Source organism: Leptonychotes weddellii, chromosome 1, assembly GCF_054177405.1.
Source record: "Leptonychotes weddellii isolate Sample4059 chromosome 1, ASM5417740v2, whole genome shotgun sequence".
NCBI classification, from domain to species: domain Eukaryota; kingdom Metazoa; phylum Chordata; class Mammalia; order Carnivora; family Phocidae; genus Leptonychotes; species Leptonychotes weddellii.
In genome coordinates, this window is record NC_138369.1 from 113,283,728 (window position 1) to 113,305,187 (window position 21,460).

The 21,460-nt window shown below is 41.0% G+C and overlaps 1 long non-coding RNA gene across 1 annotated transcript; it reads right to left on the reverse strand.

Moving 5' to 3' along the window:
- Positions 1 to 323: 323 nt before the first annotated feature.
- On the reverse strand, positions 324 to 7,681 carry LOC145717196 (uncharacterized). Its single transcript, XR_014140269.1, has 2 exons — positions 7,480 to 7,681; positions 324 to 546 (listed from the first exon to the last, which is right to left on the reverse strand). It is a non-coding gene; the product is annotated as an uncharacterized LOC145717196 (long non-coding RNA).
- Positions 7,682 to 21,460: the final 13,779 nt, after the last annotated feature.

Below are 21,460 nucleotides of genomic sequence, written 5' to 3' on the forward strand. Positions count from 1 at the left end.
GTTAGTCACACCAGCATGTTCGTAGTTATATAAATTGTCTTAGGTGACGTGATACTTTCTGTCTTCATCATGATTAAATGGAAAACAGGAAAACATTCCTTTTGGGCAAATCACTCTTCTCTTTCCACCCAGTTCTATCTGGAAATAAAACAAATGGAATGGAGGCAATTGCAATTACAAGTATGATAAGGTTTTATCTTATCACACCTGCAAGGTTTTATGCCCCTTCTTCCATGTCCTGTCCTCCTCACTCCTGTTTCTCTGTATGTCAGGTTTTAACAAGCAAAACAACCTCTCAAGGATATTTAGAGGGGCAGAAAATGTTAGGGTGAATCGGAATCTCTTTATTAACAGGGAGTTGCATAACAAATGCCGCGGGGTTGGTAGATTTTACTGTGTCTGTTACATATTAACAGTACTTGTACTTTCTGGGGTATCGTTGAAGTGCCTGGATACCGCTCAGCCAATCACGAAGAAACAGGTTTCCATGGAAGCAATATCACGGATTCATCTCATTCTCAATGAAATCCACACGGCAAGACAGATCTGTAAAAATAACCCATGTAAAATTGAAGCAAAATATTTCTGGGTGTTTGTTCTATGCCTTTTGGGGTGTGTGTGTATGTGTGTGTGTGTGTTTTCCATTTAAAAAATAATCTAAAAATATCTGGGCACCCAGTAAAGCTTCCAGAAAAGCTGGAGCTCTTACCCCTGCCTGGCTGTTTTTGTTGTTCTTCTTTTGGGCACGCATACCTGTGTGTTTGAAGGGCTCAACCCTTCCTTGTTTATATTCTAGAACACAACATTTTAGACCAAATTTTAAACTGAAAAACAATATTCTGAATGTTGAGTATAGGATATTTTTAAGGACATTTATATACCCATAATAAAGAAATATAATGGATGATTTTTGCTTCTCCTCTATGAAGAGCTTTAATAACTCTGTTAGGTGCTATAATTATTTTATAGGTGCAAACAGGAGCTCAGAGAGGTCAAGTAACCTCTTCAAGGCTGCACAGCTAATAAGTGGCAGAATCTAGTTTCCAGTCCAGATTTACCTGATGGTAGATACTATAATTCCAAATCATGTGCTTTGTTTTTATTTTCATGAAGAAGAGCATCAATATTATTTAACTGTCATGGGAGTCAAAACATACCATGTATCAATGTATGTCTCTATCTCGATTTATTCATACATATGTGCATATATATATACATATATACACACACACATATACACACTGAACCCTGCTCACTCCTTCTGCCATTGTTGGGCTAACAAACATTGTATTTATAGCTCTAACATAGCACATCTTCTACCGTAGTGACTGTGGGGTTTACCTGTTTCCTCAGGGCTAGGCTCTGAGTCTTGGTGATTGATCTAGGTATTTCTTGAGGCTAAGACTCTGCTTGGCACAATTGCTACTTTGTATAAATATAGTTGATTTAGAATCTACAAGAGTTTGAATGACAAGCAAAAGATTTTTTCCATAGACCCTCAGCAAAAGCAAGGTTGTATTGGGGTAGGGGGCGGTGTTTGGGTAAATGAAAACTTCTTACCACAGTAACCCTTGAATCAAGAAGTGTGCCTGATACACTTGAATAAATGACTGAAATAAATATCTTGAAGCATTTTAGAAGCAGTATTCTTCTTTTAAATATGTTAAATTGAGAACATGCTTATCTAATTATTATTTTTTAAAATAGGTCCTCTAAAATTAAAAAAATTCTACTTTAGAGTAATGAAAGTGGGTTAAAAATAATAGAGTGGACTTTTGACTGTTTTTCCCTCTATTATTCTCAATTCTTGAACTTGGTTGGCTGACCCACTAACACGTCATGTGAGGAATAAAATGCTTTCAGTGCTTTGATTTTTAAAGATACATTTTACGTATCGAAGCTTTCTGTGTGTGTGTGTGTGTTTTGATGGATAATTATATAGGCTGTATTATCATCTCCCTGTCTTAATAAACAGAGTCTATCAGATGTGACCTAACCTTTCCTTCATGACTCGGTACCCTCACTCTATTACTTGCTAACTTGTGGGGTTGCGGAGTGATATCCTCAGGTGTCAGAGCTCATAAAGGGCTGGGCCCGTCTGCTTGATTTCTCTTTCCCTTTCCCCTCTGTCCTCTCCTATCATTTGTACTTGTTTCCCTGGGTCTGCTTCATAAATACAGTCCATTGTATGTCTAATTTCATCTCCCATTTGCTAAGGCAGAACTATGGGTTTCATGGTGTACCAGATAAGGAAGCAAGTTTCGTCAGGTGAAAGCTGATCACTTAAGGTGAACTGCTGACAGCGTCGATTAGCTCTGGCCTGTAGGCTCTGGGGTGACCTCATTGATCTTCCTCTATAAAGTGCATGAGCTTGCTTTAAGTACATTCCTTATCAGCATTAGAGTCTTCTGGTGGTGTTATCGTTGTTATCCAATTCAAGAGGGAAAATGTGTACGGTTGCGTTTCTTTAGAGCTGCCTGCTGATATGTGAGACTTATAATTTGTAACAAAGACTACAAGCTACTTTGTTATTTTGAAGAGAAGATATCAAAAAGCAGCTTCCTTTGGGAATGTTTCTAGGAATAGTGACTTTACATATGTGTGACTGTATCTATCTATATCTATCTATATGAGGATTTATATGTATTTCTATGAATTCACTTATACCTTATATTGTTTCTGGAAAGATTTAAAGAGCAGTAGTGGCACTAGGAAAGGAAATATGGGTAAAATCTGTGAGCCCACATAATAGTGGCCAGCACTTTTATTAACGTGGCAGCCTGGTAATCTGTAGTGTTTTTTAGACATAACTGCCTTCAGACTGTTCATGGGGTTATGGCATGATGTCCCTCCTTCAGCTGTGAGTGACCAGGGAGACTGGCATGATTTGGTCACAGTTACAGTCTTGGGGAAGTTCAATTTTATCCTTTAAACTAAGTGAATTTTTCTTTTTTTTCTGAAGGAGTGTATAAGGGACACCAGAGACCACTGTTGTGTGTTTTCAACTATTAATTTATAAGAAGCATTTGAGAGAACCAGAAATAAAGGAGTCAGGGGTCCAAAGGGAAATGACTCAGGTACCCTTTTGAAAAGATATCCGCTAACGTAACTCGTATCTCTCTGAATGGTCTGGGGCTGAGGTTTTGCCGGGAGAGGTCTTTCTGTGTTGATTCAACCAGGACAGTTGCTGTTTTAAAAGGGTTTGATAGCCAGGTCTCCAGACCTGACAGAAAGAGTGGCTTCTTCTCCTGCTGTGATTTAAAGGGCAGGGAAAGTTCAGCCTGCCCCCATGATCTCCTCCCCAGTGGCCTTGCTTTACTAGAAAATTTTCATGATTAGAGATACTCCATTGGCTAAAGGTTTTGTCTTCAGAAGACCCCAATAGACAAGACTATATTTTACCTGCATTTACCATTAATGCCTTCTCTGAACACATGAGCAGACTAACAAATGAGGCATCTCTCAGCAGGCAAGAGCAAGATCAAGCGTGAGCGACTGTGGCATTTTAAAGGTCCCTTTAGGATGGGGAAATCTGAAGCAAGAAGTGCCGCCCTAGGAAGACCTAGGAAGTGCAGAGTGGGTGGGAAAAACAGAGCTGTTGGGCACCGAGAGGTACATTTACTCGGTACAGGGGGTGACAGGAAAGGAGATGAATGGGTGAGGGTCTACTTAATGGTTTTGCTCAAGGCTGTTTGTGCTTTTCAGAGTGACACACATAAGCTATGAAGGAAGAAAACAGATCTTTCACTACTCTTGGCCTTCTCCAACTAGGTTGTACAATAATTTGAAAGTAATCATTTCCTTGGCTTCCTGACTCAATATGCCACCTAATTAGCTAAATCTTTTTGACCTCTGCTTGGTGACTCATCTTTGCTCCTGACTCTGAGACCACACGGGTTTCCAACTAAAAGCATTTAAAGAAACTTGGCATCAAATGCCTCTTGTTTGTCTTGCTCCAATCTTGTGCCCCAGTTCCGGATTTTTCCCCCCCTTTGGTACTGAGGCCAAATGTTCATTTTGCATATAAGATAGAATAACTAAATCCCAGCTCCATCCATTAATTCATTCACCAAATATTTATTGAATACTTGCTAGCTATTATTGGGCACTGTGCTAGGCACTGAAACCCCACGCATTAACCATGGTGCTCTTCCTCGCAAGTTCCCTTCAATGCCAGAGAACTTGCCTTGACACTTGGGGAGTTGGAGTGGGGGGAGCCTTCCCAGGGCTCTCCACAGCCAGGGTCCAGCCTTGTTTTTGGAAGCTCCTGTCTCTTGTACTCTCTTCCCTCCCCCTGAGCATGGCAGTTTGCTCCACAACCCTACTTCTGAACCAAAACCTGACTTCCATGCCATAAGGGTATGTGTTTACAACATTTTTTGGGGAAAAAAAAACAAAACTTTAAAAATGTTGGAAACCGTATAGAAAGGCTTTGGAATATTTCCTGTTTGTTCCAAGGGTTGTATCTTTTCCCTCATTGTCCTCACAGAGAAAGAAGGTAGGATTCAGTTCAATGGAAGAAACAGCCATTTTTAAGAAGACATCTGTATCCTTGGAATTCCAGCCGTTAAGGAAAGTTCTTTGGCAGATTGCCCCGTGCTTTTATGTGAAGAGAATTTTGACCATGAAAGCTGAGCTTTGACTTACCCAGTTTAGATGCCAAGTTTAATCATTTGGGAGAATTTTTTAAAATGTGTGGTAGAGGTAGACCACTCAGGTAGTCAGAAGCAGTCTTTTCCCATCTGTAACCCACAGTGAATTTTTTCTTCACTTTGCTACCTCTTTCTCCCTTCCTTCCTTTCTTTCTCTTTCTTTCTTGTGGTAAGATAAATTTAGCCACCACTACTTGAATTACTTTGTGGAAGAGATGGCTAATTTTCCACAGCTATCTCTGCCTCCTTCCCATGGCGTGGAGCTGCTGCCGAGACCTGGCTGCCCATCTAGGGATCGCATTTCCAAGCCTTCGTATTTATGTGCCTCCTTCTCCCAGTGGAGTGAGAGCAGAGATGTAGTCACTTCTGAGCCCAGGTGCTTAATAAGTAGAAGGCCTCTCAGTGCTTTCTGTTCCTGCCTGTGGGGGATCCAGCACAGGAAACCACGGCCGTGAATGATGGAGCCAGAAGTTACGTAAGAGGAGCCAGTCCCAGAAACACCACCTAGTGAATTGCCACCTGTCCTTTAAGAGCGAGTTATGGGAGTGAGAAATGAACTTGTAAGCTGTCAGGCAACTAAGACTTGGGAGTTTATCTGTTACTACAACTGGTATTATTCACCTAATTCTCTCTGCTTACGGCAAATCACAGATATAGGCACTCTAGGTGACACAAAGGTGAGTATGAAACATCCAGAAGTTTGAAGAAAGGAATGCAAGCAATTACAATACAAGGCAGATTTTAATCACTCAGAAGTTTAATGAGACTCTGAGTTGCAAGTGACAGGCATCCAATTTGAACCAATTTTTATCAAAGAGGGAATTTATGAGCAAATGCTCCTATTATTGATAAAAAGATTGAAAAAAATAAGCCAGGGTGTAGCTGATTCCTGGAAGAAACTGGGACTGGGGACTTCCATGCTGCTGAAACTCACTTCTTACCAATTGGTGATGGCAAGGGGAGCAGGGTCATGAAGAAGTGGCAGCTCCTGTGGATATCACAGGACTAACTCAGGGGCTGGAGGAAAGATACTCAGAAGTAAAGGAAGGCTCTTTTATTCTCAGAAGAAAGGAAATGATTTTTAGCAGACAAAATAACTGGTTTCCTTTACAGATGGAGTAATTATTTGCCAATTCACCTTCCTTTTATTCTTTATTTTTTCGGTTTTGTTTAGTATATTTTTGCATTGTTAACATTTCCTGTTTTTATGTCTAGCTCCCAAGCTCAAATTAGATCTTTCCTTTTTGTTCATCTGCCTTCCCTCACCCCTAACAGTGCCTTGTACATAGCAGAGGCTTCAATATTTTTTATTGGCTGAGAGGATATACTTAGGGCAATATGGTGGACTTGGGTCTCTTTAAATTATCTTAAACCCAGATTCTTTCTTTTCATCACTATGTCTTGCTCCTCTTCGTGATACTTGAACGTCAGTCAGCCACAGCTTCTGAAGATGCTTTGCAAGTAGCTACGTCTGGTAGGTGTTCTCCCTACTCTTGCTTCCTTTGGGACCCTGGCCTTCTCCTCCTGGCCAGTCCAAAGCCTACCATCTGTGCTGCCCTGACCCAGGGCAAATCCCCCTTCTGTTAGGAAAGCTTCACAGCCCACATCACAGCATAGAGGCTTTGCTTCCGCTCAACTCTTATCACAGTGTACCATCTATTGAGTAGTAAACATGTTTGTTACATCGTCCTGGTCTACTTTTATACCGGTGTGTTATTAACAACTAAGAAATGTTATTTCATTTTTAATTTTCTTCAACTGGATTGTTAACTCTTCGACGAACAGGCATAATCTATCATGTCCTCCCTCATGGCTGATGGAATAGCTTGAATGGTAGGCTCCTGAGAAGACTTTGCTGATAGACCGAATGCTGTTGTCAGTTTCAAGACAGTTACCCCATTTATGGGATAGCTGAGAATCTCCAAACATTCACATTAGTACAGTTCTTTCTTTTTTTTTTTTTTTAAAGATTTTATTTATTTATTTGAGAGAGAGAGAATGAGAGAGAGCACATGAGAGAGGGGAGGGTCAGAGGGAGAAGCAGACTCCCTGCCGAGCAGGAAGCCCGATGCGGGACTCGATCCCGGGACTCCAGGATCATGACCTGAGCCGAAGGCAGTCGCTTAACCAACTGAGCCACCCAGGCGCCCCAGTACAGTTCTTTCTTAATGAATAATTTTTTCCTTTCATTTTTAAATGAAACGGATCTCCCAAATGGTTGAATGAAATATATCAGACTTTTTTTTTTTAAGTTACAACTTAGGGGGCACCTGGCTGGCTCAGTCAGTTAAGCGTCTGCCTTCGGCTCAGGTCATGATCCCCGGGGTCCTGAGATCCAGCCCCATTTTGGGCTTCCTGCTTGGTGGACCCCCTGCTCCTCCCTCTCCCGCAGCCTGCCACTCCCCCTGCTTGTGTTCTCTCTCTCTCTCTCAAATGAATAAATAAAATTGTTAATAAAAAAAAAAAGTTCCAACTTAGGGATCATGAAACCTATTAACACAGAGAGAACCCAGAGTCAGGCTGCTTATTGACTGTGCAGAGAAGCAGCTTCTATAGAATTGTAAATGGTCATCATTAATTAGATCGCTTTTCCTACACCGCTCTGGGGAGCGGTGGCCGGTGCGCAGGGTAATCGGAATGCGATAGGTATGAGAAGCACAGGATGTGTGAAATGAGGTGAGAGAAAGCTGGACTGAGGAAGATGAAAAGCTGCCCCGGGAGCTGACAGGATGCAGTGTGTGAAGAGTAGAAAATACCTACTCTCTGAACAGGGAAGGGGGGAGGGCTTTAAATATTTAAAAACATTTTCACCTCTCTGTTTCCTTACCTTAAACTGCACCACACACAATCTGCTTCCAGGATTCTGCCCCCTGTCCTGTGCCTTCTGGAATCTCCCTGCTGCCCTCAGTGGTTTCTTTTTCATCATGATTGTTCGCTCTTTGCAAATGACACAGAGAGTACAGACTTTGCAAAATTATGAAGAGGCCCTGCTTGCAGTTGGCATAAACAACTTGTGGTAGAGACATATATTCTCTCAACTTCCCCTTCTCAGAAACTGCTTTCACTAATTGCTAAAAATGTGACATGAAGTTTGATTTGAGGGCTTCATAGAATAATGAAAGACTAAAGAAGAAATGGCTTTAGGGTATATCTTGTTCAAGCCCCTATTTATAAATTAAAAAGACCACAAAGCCCACATTGCAAAAGAGAAGAAAAAAAAAAAAACAGAAAGTGAAGTGCAACACTAATGACCATATTTTTACAAATGAAGTGTACATTTAAAATTTTGGAATTCAATTTAAAATTAGTATTACAAATCCACCAGGTAGAACAGTGCCCCAGTTACATGTGTGGTATTGTTCCATGTTTTAATGTACTTTGTTTTGTAATTAACAAGCCGACAATCAAAATCTCCACATTTTACAGACCGAGAGTTCAGTCAATTCTGTGGAATGTAGCTGCTAGTATGTTAATGGACCGATGGGGAGAAGCTCAGATCCCAGTTTATTTAAAAATTTCCTATCTCGGGGCGCCTGGGTGGCTCAGTCGGTTAAGCGTCTGCCTTCGGCTCAGGTCATGATCCCAGGGTCCTGGGATCGAGCCCCGCATCGGGGTCCCTGCTCTGCGGGAAGCCTGCTTCTCCCTCTCCCACTCCCCCTGCTTGTGTTCCCTCTCTCGCTGTGTCTCTCTCTGTCAAATAAATAAAATCTTAAAAAAAAAAATTTCCTATCTCTATATTTTCTATTCCAAAATATTAAAGCATTTTAATGCTAGGAAAACTGCTCTATATTTTTATTCTTCTCAAAGTCCCTAGGAGAGGACCACAAGACATCCTTGCTAGGGTAGATATGGATACACATTCATTTTTCCTTTTCCAGAAACAATAGTTGACATTCATTGAATTCTTAGCATGGAGGTTTCCTTTACTTACATCACCACAGGTATCCCAATGAGTGAGGTGCGGGGTATTATTTCCAATTTCCTGATGCTAAAACTGAGGCTCAGAGAGATTACCCCGCTTTAAGTGGGAAGCTTAGATTTGACTCTAGGTAGTCTGACTCCACGACCCCCTCCTGTGATTCTAAGCAATGCTCTATAGGGGTCAGAAGGGTGGCCTTCCTTAGGGTTCTCTCTTCTAACCTGGGAGCCCACTGAATAGATCACAAGGGGACACTCTGCCCCTTGGAATGACCCAGAATGGAAGGGAGAATAGGGCAGGTACACAGATGGTTGGCCCTTTTGAGGCACAGGACAGGGATAGAATTACGCAGTTGTGACTTTCTTTGGCAATTTCTACCCCTGACCTCTAGTGCTCTAGGAGTCACCATCAAGACTCGGGGTCCAGTTTTTAGTTTCTCTTTGCTACTCAGATGGAGATAAGAGCAAGAGGGTGACTCTTCTAAATATAACTATAGGTTTCCACTTTTTTTAAATTTAATTTTATTATGTTAGTCACCATACAATATATCATTAGTTTTTGATGTAGTGATCCACAATTCATTGTTTTCGTATAACACCCACTTTTAAAATATTCCCCTATTTGCTGCCTTTTACCTGCCTGACAAATGAATGCATGCGGTGAGTGCCTGAATTTTTTAGGTTAGCCAAATATTCTGTCCTGTTTTCCTTCTAAGTCCCCAAAGGCCAATGTTTTGGCATTCAAACTGTTACCTTTAAGATAGCCTAAGGGCAGTCCCAGAAACCCTACAAAAGTCCTCCGTGACATACTAGGCTTTGATTTTTGGTTGGGGAAATGTCTGCTTAGGCTAGGGAAACAGCCTTCACACGTTCTTCTTTAGGCGGAAGTCTTTAGTCTTAATCGTAGGAGCACATATTTTATTGGCAATTTCAGATTGCGAAACCTCTGGTCAGTTCCCATGCAATCATTGTGCATGACGGGCAGGTTGCAGATAATCGGTGTCTTTCCCTAGGGAGTGGGTGCTTTATTTATAGGCAGGAGGAACTCCGCATAAAATAAAGAACAAAGTCTCAGTGGTTCCATTTTCTCCCTCATGTTGTTAATAGTAAATAAGGCCCAGTCTTCCATTCAGAACAGCTCTGCAGAACCTAGACTCCTATATTCAGTGAGTGGGCCAGGTTCTTCCTCGGTGCAGTGCCTTCTTTTATAGACTTTGTTAATTAGGTTATTTCAGGGTAATGAGGATGCCTGTGCCTTTCAGCTGAGTCAGGCAACAACACTGCTTGCATTCAGCCCGGAGAAAGACGTGGGCAGGTGGGGGTGCAATCTGAAGGCAGTAACGGCCTGAGACCACCAGGGCCCAAGAGTGCGGGCATGGGTCCAGGTAGCCCGGTTCTCCTTTGTTCTTCCCTTGAGTGTTTAAGAGCAGGTCAGTGGGAACTCAGGTGGGATACATGTCTAATGATCATTCCTGACATTTACATGGTGTTTACTGTGTTGTAGTCACTTTTCCTTAACCCTTGAAAATTTAATCCTCATTTAATCCTCATACACAGTCTTTGAGGTAGGGACTGTTACTGTCCCAATTTGTAGAAGAGGAAAATGAGGCAGAGAGAGGTTCAGTGATTTGCCCCAGGTCACAGAGCTGGGACGTAGCCCAGCTGAGATTTGAACCTGGCTAGTCTAAGAGAGAGACGGTATAAAGCTCCAACCTTTGTTCCCTGGGTCTTCGGGAATGACGCTGTGCCCTACCAACTGGGGTGTGACCCCACTGTGCCATTTCAAAGAGTAATATGACCTGGATGAGGAAGACAAAGGACTGACGGTATCCTTTTTAGATCACTCTGTGGCATGAGTTTTAGTTTCCCTCCCTCAGACATTCCAACAGCGTAGGAGGTCCCATCATCCTGGCTGCCTGGGGGCCAGGCCCCAGCTTCCAGCAGAGATCTGGAACCAGGCTGTCCCTGAAAATCAAGGATGTGGGTAGAGAGGCGGCTGGTTTCTTTCTGTGCCAAGCAGGCAGAGTGCCAACCCCTCCTGGAAGAACTCTGCCCATCTCCATTTCCCCTTGACTCAGCAGGAGAGGGAACTGGGTCTTGAGGCAATTCTTCATTGCTTTTGAACATGGAGTCCCACTTAGAGAGATGAGAGCCTAAGCATTTATGCTGGGGTGTGTTTCTAATGAACTCTGAAAGTTCAGCCTGCCCTTCTTAGAATAAGAGTCGCGTTGCTTACCATATGCAGGGGCCCACCGGGTGTGCATGTGCGTGCATCCGTGTTTGTGTATGTGTGTGTGTGTGTAGCAGATGAAAGAAGAAAAAGCCAGGCACCTCGCTGAGAATTTTTAAATATTGTTTGAAATTGGGTTTGTGGGTTATCTGGGGAAAAGAGTGCTTGACATGAAATGCTCAAAAACAAAGTGACTGTCCTGTTCTGAATTCAAGGTCTTTTTTTCTGGAGTCTGTGGCAGCCTCCTTTGCCATCGGGATGGGACAAAAGAAGGCCCAGTGGGCACATTTCTCTGAGAGTCCTCTGAGCCCAGTGTCTCTGCCCAGGGGCAAGGGGGGGGGTCCCCATTCTGCAGGGTTCACTCTCTCCGCTGGGAGAGCAGCAGGCCTAGCTGGATGACACACTTGTACCAAAGGTGCATCTTACCCTGGGGAGAAGATCACAGCTTTGCCCTCTCAGCTCTACAAAACTCTAGTGTAGAGCTACCCTGTCTGGCTCCATCAGAGCGAAGCCACACACATCCCTCAGGTTCAGGTTCACGGCAAAGTCCAACTTCAGAGAGTCTCTCTGCCGTGGTAATCATGACTGGGGCAAGGGGGGGTGGTCCTGTTGACAGACCTATAGTCATTTATTTGTGTATATGAATGGGTGTGTATGCACACACACACACACACACACACAAACGATCTATGTGGAAGATCTAGGTTCCATGTTCATGCAAATAGTACCAAGATGGGTGACAGGTGACAGATATTTTCCTTTACAAATGGGTTGTGAGAAGAAGAACTACTTAATGAAAATAAAAGAACTGAGAATAGTGTTCTCAATTTCTTGGGTGTAAAGTCATTTTCCCCAGATTAAATTGTCTGTCACTACTTTCCTAGCTGGTCTCTTCCAGATTAGAATTCTTGGAGTACTCTTGAATTCGTTTCTGTGTTTTGGATGCTTTATTAAATATATGTGACTGACACTTTTATTGATAGAATTTGGTAAAAAACAAAAAACAAAAAAAGATTAGTGCCTCCCCCTCCCCCTTTCCCCTGTGTGGACCTCATCCTACACAACTCCTCTCTGCTCCCCCCACCTTGGCCCCAGAGACAAGAACACTCACTGCTTTGTTTTATGGTTGTCCTGAAAATAGGCATTGGCTCCTGCCTTGTGTAGTATACAGAATTTTAATGAGCACAAAGCCAGCAGTTCAGTCCTTTACTCTGATATGAGCGGGGTGACGTCAACCTATCCAGGAAATACTGAATTGATTTTAAAATTGCTTTGAGGGTGAATAAATCGGCAAGACTGTGCATTACCCTGACACTGCCCTACACAGCCCCCCCACCACCTCCCTGACTATCTCAACACCAGAAGTATTTGAAACCCCCTGAATAGATGTCCTTCAAAATAGAGGTTGAGGGATGTGTGGGGGGAGAATGTTGATTTTTTTTAAGCCTCAATTTTGTAACTTGCCATTATCCTAGATTTAAAATGGTCTGACATTTTTAGCTTCCAATTTGAGTATTTTCTTTCTAATTCTAGGATTTGGTTCATTTACTAAAACTGGGAATTGCTCTTTTGCATCATCTCTTCTGCCACTCTCTCTCCGTCTCCCTCCCACATGTTTCTTGAGGCATATTTTGGTGCTTCAGCATAAAGGGCACTACATAATGTTTTCTTTGCCTCCCATTCTACTCGATGAAATGAAAAACCCTAGCACCCAGTGTGTAAAAAGCTGGCATTGTGAGCTATTTTTAAGAATAGGCACTATTTAGCAAGACACTGTCTATGCTCAAAGCCAGATCAACTCTCCATCCTCAAAACCAAACATACAGTGAAAATCCCAGCCGCCAGATGAACAAGCACCCCTCCCTCTACTCTCTAGATTATGGTTCAGTTTCTAGATTGCTGCTGATACAACCATTGGCTTTTCTTTTTGCAGCCTCCTTTCCTGCTTGCTAGTTTAGCTAGTGATTAATGAGTTAATTAATTAGCAAAGATTTCTCAAGTTCTTTGAAGAACAAACCCACTACTTACCGCAAGGCCGCATTATGTAACATTAGATCAGTTTTCCAAGCTTCTTAGAAAAGAAAACACAAAACCAACCCTTTTCAATTCAACTGTAATAGCTTCAGAAAATTCAGTTTTTTTAGCAACTAACTTGAGTAACTCAAGGTTTTGATTTTTTGCTTTTTAGTTGATTCCATGGACACTTTTCTGCTGGAGAAAATTTCCAGTAAATATTCTCTAACAATGATCATTACTATCAGTGTTGTTAAAACTACCATTCATACAAATGGAAGGATGAACGTCCATTCATACACATCTGACCATTTAATAATTTGTTAAGCTCTCAGAGATATACAGGAAATCATGTACACTATTCCTTGTATTCAAAGAGCTGACAGCATGCTAATTTCAAAACAGTAATTCATATGGAAGGCAGAATTTGATATGCAAAACACATGGTGTTGAAAGTGTCCTGGGAGTTTGGAGAAGGTGTATTCAGTGTGGGTTCCCAAGGGAGCCCAATAGAGGAGGTCGAACTTTAATTGGTCTTTGAAGGATTCCTAGTCTTTGTAGAACTGGAGTGTATTCTAGGTGGAAGGAAAGCAGCCAAAAGCAAAGGTGGGTAATACATGCTTAGGAGTTAACACACACACCCACACCCACACCCACACACACACACAGGCCTGACGTGAATGCTGGTTCATTCAAATTTAGCACGAGTTTGGAAAGAACACCTCAAAATACCAGGCTGAAGAAAATTGTGTTAACTTCGAAAGAACACAAAATTACATAATATCTGGAGTGTACAACCAAAGACATGATGAAATTCTTTACCACCTCGAACATGGTGGAAGAGGAATCTTGTTTGTAAAATAACCAACCCAGAGAACGGGAATTATGCCACAATGGAACAAAGGGAAATTAGGACCCAAACTGCCTGGTATGGCAGCGGTATTTGCTTGCTCTTTCTTTTCCAATAATTACAAGCTGGGGTTGGGGAGGCCCAAATCTGTCAAAATGCCTTCCACGTAGCCGCGTTCGATCTGTGCTGGATGGATATATGAATAAATAACCATTTGGTTGATGAACCCAATAAAATGAACAAGAGCCATCATGTAAAGCCTGGAAGGAAATTGCCTTTATATAACTCACTTTCTGCTTCATTAAAAATTAACTCATTTTTATCTACATATGACATAAGGCTGGACAAGGAAACTGATCCTTTTTAGTCTATATTTGAAAGACAAATGAAGAGCACAGAGAGCAAACAAACGAAAGCAAACAGAAAACAAAGCAAAAGACAAAATAAAAGCCTGACACATCCTACATGTTAACAAACTAAAATAGTGCATTGTTGATTGGTTGCCCCTCAGGGAAAAAGCAGCCAAACAACCACTGGAAGAAGGACATTTAAATGTTTTCCAGGTGGCTTTTACTCTGTCAGAACCCATTATGCTGAATGGGGATACATATTTACAGGCTGCTAATACCCAGCTGATAAGAAACCATATCTGAATTATTTCTAAGTATTTCTCTGAGAGCCCAGAGGTAGCTAAAAGCATCTTTGCTTAGATGTCATTCTCAATCAATTGCAGCTGTTACCTGACTTGTCATTTACCCATAATCAGGAACTAGGACTTGAACCTGAATCAAGCTTCAATTTCCTTGCACTTGAAATTCAGAGAAACAGTCAAGAACTAAATCAAATATAGTCAATATTAGTAATGTGATGGTTTGCCTTTTAAAGGCACAAGGTGGTATAGTAATAAGTTTTGGACCAATTACTCAAGAGCCAAAATCGATTTCTAATCTTGATTAACTTTTTTTGGGGGGGGTGTCCGTTATTGCAAATGTAGGCTTCCCTTCAATGAGGATTTCATTTTCATTTTGGTATGATTACTGGGAAGAAAGTTTATCTGCTGTTGCCATCTATAAGCTGCTTAGTAAACTCAGGGTACATAGATTAAGTCCTAGTTTAGTTTCTTAATATTAAATATCACCCATTTTTATTATGCAAGTTCCTTTTGAAGAACAAAACTCTTGGGTTGCTATTAGGAGCTGGATGTAGGTAAGCCACGTAATCTCTGATTTTCAGTTTCTCCATCTGGTCTACAAGATAAAAAGTTGAACTAAATGATCTCTAAGGCCTATTTTATTATTAACTCTATTATTATTTATGGTTCTGTGATTTCAATCTGGTTTTCATCCAAACTGGCAGTGACCTCTAAAAGTTCAAGCTTGAAGGACAGCCGTGTGTTTGTCTTGGTCCATCAGCCATAGAACTGTGTGGCCTTCAACACCACAAAGCCTATTTATGGACACACTTTACGACTCTTTTCCAGCCTTTCCCTTTGGTTAGAGTGGTGGTTCTCAAAAGGTAGTCCCTGGATGAGCACCATCAGCATCACCTGGGGACTTGTTAGAAATACAAATTCTCAGGCCCTGCTGCAGACCTACTGAATCAGAAACTCTGGAGGTGAAACCAAGCTTTCTGAGTTTTACCAAGCCTGCTAAATGTTGCTGATCCATGTTAAAGTTGTGGACACTGTTCATGAGGTTCAAGTTGCGGGTGCAAACCCTGAAGTGGCCACTGATTTAATTCTGTACCCTGACACTAAGCCACCATGTTAAAAATGTCCTCCATGGTTCATTGAAGAGATTGGGATACACTGCTTGACTGGATCAGCTCTACTGCAGGTTGTGGATCTTGAACTGTTAGTTGGATTGAAAGTGTTTCTCAACAAGCCTTAAAGGGCATCTCTTGCTCTGATCCCCAACTCCATACAAATGAAATCTTTCATAATTCCTCAGTGATTCCCTATCTTCTATTAGAACTGTTCCCTTACTGTACACTTCCCTCACCCTTGTTCCTTCCCATATCCATATCCATGACTCATATCACTTTCTTTACTGCTTGTAGTAAGTCTTGGGTTTTCTCTCTATAGTCCAGATCCATCAAAATTTGCAGATAATTACCATCTCCAAGAAGCTTTTCCTTAATCCCATCCCATGAGCAATCCTTCCATTTAAAAAAAATTCTGTCTCTTGAATGCCCTTAAACTCTATCACCTGGAACAACATTTCTCAAATGGAATTATACAATGTAATCACCAAAACAGGGTTTTTAGAATATAGATTCTTACAAGCCACTACCACCAACCTACTGAATCAGAATCTGGCCTTGAACCAGATTCTCAGCAGATCCACTTGCAGGTAGACCAAGTGTTTAGAAATCATTGAGCTAGTACAGGGTTGGAAGACGTATTCTGTAAAGGACTACATGGTAAATATTTTGAGCTGGTGGGTCATATGATCTCTCTCACAACTTCTGGATCAAGCTTCCATTTCACCTCTATGGTTGTAGTACAAAAGCAGCCCTAGACAATATCTGAACAAATGGGTGTGGCTGTGTCCCAATAAAACTTTATTTACAAAAATAGAGACCAGGGGCTGTAGTTTCCTGATCCTTGAGCTAGACGACTTAATTTAATAAAAATGAACTATAATGTCGAAAAGGTTACTCTGCACTCAGTAGATGCTCTTGGAATGGATAAATAAAGGAACCCAGAGTAATGCAGTTGGTGGAACATTTTAAATTCAAAATAGACAATTATCACAAAGTAATGTTACTGGATGCTCTTCACTAAAATCATGCTGACATATGGAAACTCTTGGTGGTCTGGGGACAGGGATAATGGGAAGCACGGAGTATACATCTGAATTCTAATTAAGCCTGCTCATTTCTTGGTTTTCCATCTACAAATTATACTCTACCTAATTGATTTCCTGACAAAGGGTTGGTTGAGGAGTAATTTGTTTAATGTTTTAAAAAATGCTACATAAATGCTAAGTGTTATTGCAGAGGAGGTTTCTAAGGAAGAATCAAGAGTAGGCAGCACTAAAACTGTGTTTTTTTATTCCTGAGCAAAAGTGTTAGTTGAATGTCTCCTGGAAAGTGGCACTTTGCCCCCAACTCAAATGTCACTCCGCTCTCCCCATTTTACTCAGGAAAACCTCAAATACATTGTGTGGGTGATATTGAAAGACGTCAGGATCAAAGTGTATTTAAAGTCGCTAAGAGGAAGCAGATGTTCTCCCTAGCTGAGCAAAAGATTCTCAGAGTTTCCAGTGAAACATAAACTTCTCGAAGGCCCCATGGGATCATGCCTTAAAATGTCATGCTTTTGTTTATGCCTCCCATATGCAAAACAGTGGTGAAATGTGTTGTTCTGGGAGAGACAGAGGGAAGTTAATGAGCTAGAAACAATAAGGGACGCTATACTTGGAAAAAAATTGGAACGGATATTATCCTTAAAACAAAACAAAACAGAAAAAAAAAAAAAAAACTAAGACAAGATTAGAATAGTCACTTCCCTCAATTCTGTTTTTTATATATATCTTTAAACATCTCTCTCTGAATTACCCTGGTTGGCTGGATTACCAACTTGTTTTCTTTAAGATTTTCTGTTCTGGTTTTCCAACTAGAACTAAGTTAAGAAGTTTTTTCTTATCCCCTATAGATTGTACCTTTTTTCATTACAGCTAGTAACCAAAACCTAGTTGCAAATGAAAGAATGGTTGGTGGTTTTTAAACTTGAGCTGAAATCAAAGCGTGAAACTAATGCTTTGAAGAGTGATCTTGAATGCAGACAATTATGGTTTTCAGCCAGAAAAAATGTCCAGAAACTTGTATTTTTCTCTGATCACAGTTACTTCAAGTAGTTGTCCCTGTAGAAAAATGCTAAATAAATGTAATATTTTATCTATTTTATTTTCTTAAATAAAAACTGGAGAAGAAGGTAAGTTCAAAGAAATGAGGGTTCCTACAAGGTTCAAGACCAGCCTACAGTTGAAATGGGAGTCATGGCAGCAACTGGAATATTCTCAGTTTCTGACTTACTGTAGAATTATTTATATGTTGGGAGTGGCGAACTTGTTTTTTTTTTTTTCTGTTTACTCTCTCTGGATAAATCAATGAGGGATTAGTTGGTCAAACTTGACCAATTACAACGATAGTGACTATGGCTATTTAAGCACACAATCAATGAATTTGGCTTTCCATTCATTTGTTGAAGTTTATTAATTTAGGAGTGGATCCCAGTGCCATCATTGGGAACTAAGGCAGATATGAATAAGTCTAGAGAAAGAAAGGATAGAACTCTGGGAAGCAATAGAGCATTTATCTGAGGGATTGTAAGAAAGGCTGGCTTGACTTCATTTTGTAAGGCAGAGGGAAGAAAGTTTATTTAGGAAGTATAGCGCATCTATTCTAAGTAATACAAAGGCATCTTAGACTATAGGTAGCTGACCCTAGAAACCATGTCTTAATCACATTCTCATGTCCGGCCTTGACTTGGACAGAAAGTATACAGTGAAGTTTCCTTGCATGGACAAATGCCTGCCTGCCACGTAAGAAGGCACAGAGCAGAATTAAAGGCTCATTCTTGAAATAAGTAGTGGTGGTTACTGGCTTTTCTTTCCACCTCATCTCAGGGAATTGAATGAATTATTCCGCCTTGTCAAGAAAATTGTCAGAGTAAGAGAACATTAGAGCGGGAAGGCATCTTCACCATTCCATTTCTGTAGATGGAAAAAATTGAAATTCAAAAATGAGAATTTCTTCCCCTAATGTCTTTTTTTTGTTATTGTTTTTAACAAACATTGATATGTAGTTTTTCAGCTTACAGAGTGATTCTACTTTCATTATTTTTCATTCCTACAACAATCCTGCAATGTAAATATTGTTATGATAATAAATCCATTTTATAGATGAGAAAATTAGGGTCTGGGGAGATGACATGAAACGTTATCCTGGCCTTCTCTCGCCTCATCTCTTATACCCACCAATCACTTAGTCCAGTGGAGACTAACTCTTAACTATTGCTCAAATGTTTTCATGTTTGGATATTCCCACCACTCCTGTTATAGACCAAACTGCCGTATATTTTTTTCTTGATCACAGCAACAGCTCATTATTGACCCACTTACAGCCAGGTTTGAGCCAGACCCCAATCCTATCTCCAAATATTTGTTAAAAAAAAAAAAAAGAGATGATTATGTTACTGCTCGGTTTAAAACTGTCAATAAATCCCAGAGTGAGTGTCATCAATGTATGGCTTCAAAAGCTCCTTTAGATTTTCTCCCTATGGATTTAGCCTCAGACCTTACACATTTTGTTCTTACTCTCCTCCTTTACCACAGCTATCTCCTGGTTTCTATTTTATAGCTCTCAATGGGTCAGCTGATAATGGGAGAATGACACGTAGCAGGAATGGGGACATCTCTTCCTACTTGTAGATGAATTTGTTGAATTCATTGGAATCTCTTAGCTAGCATGGTGCTAAATATTTGTTAGACGATCAACAAATAGTTGCCGAATGAATGGATGATTGAAAGATGGGTTCCTTTAGTTCTATTCAAAGCCAAAGTTGCAGTATCTCTACTGATGGTAAGGGGCATGATTTACTCTCCCCAGAATTCTTGATATATAATGTGATCAAAATGAAGGTTTCATTTAGGGTTTTTTTTTTTTTTTTTCCTCCAAACCTCTTCTAATACTCTTCAATCAGTTTAAACTTTGGAGGTGTTCGTTGGTCATCTCTCGTAGATAATATGTATATCTTTTCAATAATTTAACTTTTTAGGATACTTAATAAATATACTATTAGTCAGTTAAATCCAGTAGACATTATGAAGCTTGCATGAATAAACAATAGAAAGCCCTTTACTGAGTTTGACAGGTGTTACTACTCAAGTCTGAAACATTTTAATGTGTGTCTCTTACATTGCAGATGAAGATTCCATTTCATCCATGACTTGAGGTGTGAAAAGAAGGACAACTTTTTCATTAGCCTTCCATCTGGTCATGGACATTTACCTTTAGCAATGATTACTGAGTTCTATTTTCTGCTGAACATATTCATGGTATGTTAATGTTTTACTCTAATCTTATCAGGAGAGAGGTTTATCAATTTCTTAATTGACCTCCAATGTGCTTGAAAGTTAGGAGTAATAAAACAAAGAAAAGAAAATTAGGAGTAATAAACACATGCAAATTAAGGACCATGTATACTGAGCAGAAAAACCTTTTGGGTTGAACAGATTTTTGGCTCACACACTGCCCGTATCATTTGCTCCATTTTATTGTTGTATTAACTTTCTTTCTTTCTTTCTTTCTTTCTTTCTTTCTTTCTTTCTTTCTTTCTTTCTTTCTTTCTTTCTTTCTTCCTTCCTTCCTTCCTTCCTTCCTTCCTTCCTTCCTTCCTTCCTTCCTTCCTTTCTTTCTTTCTTTCTTTCGTCAAAAGCATGAAAAATTTGCATCTGCAAACTATAAGAAGTATTCCACCCCTCCCCCTTGGTGATCTTACACCTTTGATTCGATTCTATTTACTATTTGGTTGGCATTGATATACTTTTAATAAGCATTTATTTTCACCTCCAAAGTGTTGGCTAGCTATGCTAGGCTTGAACAGTCCTCTTTTGATGGTACTCTCACAACTAGTGGAGGTGAGTGACAGGAAAGGAGGATAAGGATGGGACCCTTGGAGGGCATGAACTGAACATGGAGCACTGTGACAGTCCTGCCTGCTCATCAGCCGGGCCCGCTTGATTCCTGACGAGGATTCTCTTTGACTGGGATGGTACTGTGTCGGAGAGAAAGCAAATCTGGGTGTAGAGCCTACCCGTGGTGCAGCCGGTGTGTTTTAGGAGGTAGCCTGTGTTGTGGCAGAGTCCAAGTATCAAGAAGCGTGGCTCCGTCGTCTTGATGAGTAAATAGCCCAAATGGCAGGAGGCCACTACTAGTCTTACTCGGCCCGTGTCCGTTCGTGCGCTAATTCTGAAAGAGTGAAGGAGTATTTTGTGATAGCCGCTTTCCTCAACACTACCTCCGGTCCAGACTGTGGGGTAAGAATTGAGCGATTTCCCTGAGGTCCACTGACGTGGTCATGACTGCGCTGTGGGAATGATCATTTTCGGCGCCTGCTGCACAACTCTAATCTGCTCGCCACCTGCTCTAAGCTCAGAAGGACCGCATGGCAGCCAAGACACCCCATTTCGAGTTCTGCCCTCTTCCGTGGCATTTCCGATTGGCTGGCGGTTGTTGTCTACCTGCCCCAATTTGAGTTTCTGAACCCTAATTTACCTCCTTACTTCAAACCATGCCAGAACTTTATTGTATTCTAAAATGCCCTTCGATTCCGCTATTTATTGGGATCCTCATGTACATGCATCCCCTAGGATGACTGCTGCCACCTGGCTCTTGCACTGAGACTTTCAAACGACCTGATACTCAAATACTGGATCTTGGACCTTGTCCATTTGGATCTTCTTATCTATCCTCTCCCCTCCTCCCGCCAAGTTTGTGGCTGCAATTGCGTCAGTTACCCTAGTCCCTGTTCCGAGGAATTAGATACCTCTGCCTACTTTTCCTCTCCCTCCTCCCGTATTCCTAAATACCCATCATGTCTGGTGCCCAAGGTGTGCTATTAGTGTGCTTGGTTTGTCCATTGATTTGTAGGTGACAGATACGTGTCAAATGGATTTGTCCCCAGAGAGCAAAAAATAATTTGTTCTAGAAGCAAGGAAACATTTGGGAGCCTTGGGCGGGAATGGAGGTTTCAGTAGCCTGTGAACTTTCTAATCTTACTTTTTTTTTTTT